The sequence below is a fragment of the Hemibagrus wyckioides genome, linkage group LG13, assembly GCF_019097595.1.
Source record: "Hemibagrus wyckioides isolate EC202008001 linkage group LG13, SWU_Hwy_1.0, whole genome shotgun sequence".
In the NCBI taxonomy this organism is placed as follows: domain Eukaryota; kingdom Metazoa; phylum Chordata; class Actinopteri; order Siluriformes; family Bagridae; genus Hemibagrus; species Hemibagrus wyckioides.
In genome coordinates, this window is record NC_080722.1 from 16,447,384 (window position 1) to 16,452,256 (window position 4,873).

Here is a 4,873-nt window from a genome sequence, read left to right on the forward strand (position 1 = left end):
GTCCGCGAGCACAAACACGCGACCACAACCTACAAGTTATCGTCTAGAAGTAAACAACTCTGAAGAAAACTCACTGCCCAGCTGTGATGTGGACAAGCGACTATGCAAATGGTCCATGCACACCAGCAGTGGTTTCTAACAAGAGCCTGAATCCTTGCTTAGTACCTCTGCTAAAAGTGGAAATAAAATGCAATCAAATCAGAACCGGAAAAACAATCATACCTCCAGGAACAAAGTTGACCTTCCCTTTATATTGTGTACACAGACTACTGAAGACACACCTCTTCCAGCTCATCAGGTAATGATCAAGCTCATCATTAGAGCAGGAAACCCCTGGGGCTCTTCCCTGGGCCAGATAACTCCGAGACATACATATGGCTTAGTGAAAGATTCAGCAAAGAGCTACAAAAACTTTAAATCGTGAAATTATGGACATACAGTAATAATAGTCAATTTTTATCAAATAACAAAATAGAAAGTAAATGAACAGAAGAGAAATCCAAATCAATCAATATTTGGTGCGAACCCCCTTTGCCTGCAAAACAGCATCAATTCTTCGAGGTACACTTGTAGACAGGAACTCGGCAGGTAGGTTGTTACAAGCATCTTGGAGAACCTACCACAGATCTTTTGTGAATGTGGGCTGCCTCAAACCCTGCCTCTTCCCAAACAGACTTGATGATGTTGTGATCAGGGCTCTGTGGGGGCCAAACCATCACTTCCAGGACTCCCTATTCTTCTCTATGCTAAAGAACGTAAGGGCTTTGCTTGGTTTTTTAAGGGTTTGTTTTGCTGCTGCAGAATTAATTTGAGGGCCAATCAGGGGCCTCCCTAATGCTATTCATGATGGATAAGTATCTGCCTGTATTTCTCAGCATTTAGTTCATTATAAATACAGACCAAATCTCCAACTTCATCTGGGGAAATGCAGCCCCAAACCTGCAAGGAACCTCTACCGTGCTTCACTGTTGCTTGCAGACACTCATTATTGTACTGCTCTGCAGCCCTTTGGTGAACAAACTGCATCCTGTTACAGCCAAATATTACAAATTTTACTCATCAGTCCAGAGCACCTGCTGCCATTTTTCTGCACCCCACTTTCTATGTTTTTGTGCATAGTTGAAGGCTTTTTAGCCACTTCCAGTCTGCTTTGAAATCTTTGCCTGGGAAAGACCTTGCTGGTGCAGTATAACCACCTTGCGTATTGCTGTGCTCAGTCTTGCCATGGTGTGTGACCTATGACATGAAACTCATCCACAACCTCACCTTAGTAGCAGAATTTGGCTGTTCCTCCTCCAGATTTAAGCCTTCTACACAGCTGTGTCCGTTTCAATTAATGACATTAATGACACCTGCCTAAAACTTTTGAGTAGTACTGGATGTGTCGGCTAAACAGAGCAATTTAAAGTTCTATAATATTGTTTTATGTAATTTTGAAGACTTTTATGTTATTCTTGATTGCCCCATTAAGCATTAATAGTCCTAAGCAGAATTCCTGTTATTAATATGGCAAATCTATAAGAAAGAAGATGACCAACATATTCAATGGGAAAAAAACGTTCTAGTTTCTACTACAGTATAAAATAACTACACTACACTGAAATATACTATTTATTATAACGAATTGAACTGTGCTCAATTGTCCCTAGGTGTGAGTCAGAAATATACTGATTCATTATATGATGCTAAAACAAAGGCAATTGAATGTTATTGTTTTCTCTGTTTTTCTCAGAGCTGTCCCTGGAGAAATGTGCTTTCCTCACTGTATATTAAAAGATACATAAATATAAGTATTTAAGAGAACATAAGGGGATAACTGACCATTGGGGAACAAATGAAAGTGCATATTTGCAGCAGAAATGGAGTTCATTATTCTTTTATATCACCAAATAAGTCATAACAATATCACATTGAATATCAAGTTGAATAGCACCCCAGCCCCATATAAATATTATTCATTTGAAGTATACTTCAGGGGGTGTTGTGTTATTTAAGCAATACTGTAACTATAGCTAATCAATGCAGTGCCAATATTCAGTATAACCACGCTATAGATTGTGCAGAATTGCATACATACGTTTATTAGTTCTAAAATGACTAAAGTTTAGTTTATTGTTTGTTTTACTCTGCTAACCGAAACTGATCCCAAAGAAGTTGCATTTGCTGTTGGCTAGCTGGCTAGCATGCTGCTTGTTGGATTCATATGATTTGTACATTCCTGTTAAAGGTGTGATTGTCTTCACATCTTCCCTGTCATCTTCATCTGACAAGTTTTCATATTTTAAGTAAAAAGATATAATCATGAAAAGTGTGCAGTTTGCCATATCTGCTGATTAAATCACTAACTCTACATTAGTAACTGTTTTAGTTAACTGTTGCTTGAATTGGAATTTTACGTGGCATGTGCAAGCTAAGTGATACACATAATTAAATGTCCCAGTGTGCTTATACTAAACATATGCACTCTTGGAACGCCGCTCATCCAATCAGATTAGTGAACTGGAACTAATTGTTGTATAGTGTAACACATCTCTATACATTAGCCCACTGCCATATGTTTGTTCTGGATTAAGGATAAAGTCTGTGAGCAGAATGTGACCCAGGTGGGTTTAGTCTTCAAACAAAACCAGCCAGCGTGCTTACTGTATCAGCTTTCCTCCATGAGTTCACATTTCAGCCCTGCACTGAACCGTAGACTTGGCCTTTGATATAAATATCTGTCCAGTAGAGCGCCACACCACTCCTGATTCTGCTCGATAAATCACTCAAGAATTCAAGTGGGTTACCTACTCATCTCGACCAGGGCTATTCTATTTTGGCCTTTCACTTGTCTTTTCACACAGAATGAATTAGGTGACATTATTCATTTGTTCTGTGGTCACAATCTGGCTCAGATTTCATGGAAGATAATGAAATTCATGAATGACCTTTGGATTACATGATGAATGATGAAAAAACTTCAACAGACCAGTCCGAATGGCTCGGTTATTAGGTCTTAGCTTTGGATTGGATTTCAGAGGACAAGGAGAGGGGGAAATGCTATCCATTTTAATGCATTCGGTTCAAGGTTTTACTCTGAGTTATATTGCTGGCTTTTCAGAATATTCTGTTTCAGATGCCTATGTATTCATAGTCACACTGACACAGACATTCTGTTCAAATAACAAGATTTGTGGCATAGACGAGTGGAAGGAGATGACGATAGTGTAAATTTACACAAAGAAAGGATCATTTGTTTAACATGAAAACACACACACACACACATGAACGCGCGCACACAGAAGCGATTCAGAAAAACAGTAGCAGCAAGTCAAAAGAGCAGATTGTAGATAGAATTCTCCATTCAATCTATTGTAACTGGAAATGCAGCATCTGTTTCCTCGAGATAGCATTAGCAGAATGAAATCCTGCATACTTTTTTAACATTATCAGCAGAAAGAAGTCAATTTGTGGGACACATACCATAGATGGCATCTGCACGTGGACAAATCTCCTCCTCCTCCTCCTCTATGAGAGTCAGGCGCATTCCTCCTGCAGGATGGACAAACTTCCGTCAGGGAATTTCCAGTGCTAGGATCAGTATGGCTCTTCCCTTTAGCTATTTTCTTCCCTGGAATTTGTTTTTAGGTTCATGCAATCTGTTTGTAGCAGTCAGCTATTGATGTGACCTTGTGCAGAGTACATTTTCTCCCTAATTCTAAATTAGGAATAAAATGTACTTGAAAGATGTTATTCAATATTTCACTTAAAAAGGAAATTCATCATTTACAGCATTTGGCAGATTCCTTTATCAAATATAACTACTTATAGACGTTCTTTCAAGTATCCATTGTAGAGGTGTACCTCAGTGCCACTATCTTTATCTATAGTCAGATTTAACCTGAACTGGAGGTTTTTAGTGTTTTGTTTGGTTTTATTTCACGTCAGATATATATAAACCACTACCACAATGCATCCTGAAACACCGGAAAAAGTTGTCAGTCTGTTCTGTGAATTCAAGCTGAGCTTGTGATATGTAGCAGTCTTTTCTTAACCCTGTGTGTGCACCTAATATATTTTCTTTCTTCCTGTCTGCAATATTTTAAAATGTATTTGGTTCTTTTTCCAAAACCATAAACAAATTGCATTCTAATTTAAAGGCAGTTCCTGAGAATGTTGTAAATGCATCATGTAGTGTGCATGTTAACGTGGTCACAAGCTTCACATTTGTTCATTCACTTGTGCCCACATGAAAAACCTTCAGTTTGTGCAAACCTTTTGGTTTGAGTCTAATACCGAGGCACACCCCTTGTCTCAGCCACATGCCCTGTGAACCATTCTGGCATGCTTTCTAAAACAATACATGAATAGTGCATCAGTGATGTAAAAAAGTACAAATATTTGACTAAGATGAAAAGGTGCAGTGGAGGTTTTATATTTGCCTGCATGCATGGTGACAGGTTGAGTCTTCAGTCTTTGTTTGAATATAGACAGTGAGTTCAGACTATTTGGATAGTAAGCGGAAGTTCGTTCCACCACATGGACACCAGGACAAAGAGGAGTCTTGATGCATGTCTTCCTAATGTCTTAAGGGATGGGGGTGTTGTGTTCACTTGAAGCATTCTTGTGGTACTGAGTGGAGTTTGTGAAGAGCCTTGAGGTAGGAGACGGCTGTTGTGTTTTTGGCTTTGTCGGCAAGCATCAGTGCTTTAAATCAGATGTGAGCAGCTACATGAAACTGGTTGATGGATCTACTGCGTGATCTGGAACAGAACAACAGAGCATGTAATAATTACACAAAACAAGAAGTAAGATTACATCGGTCATTATCTTTTTTTTTTTTCCTTGGCCTGCTTTTAGAGAGCATGAAGTACCAGACTTTGTCCAATTAACT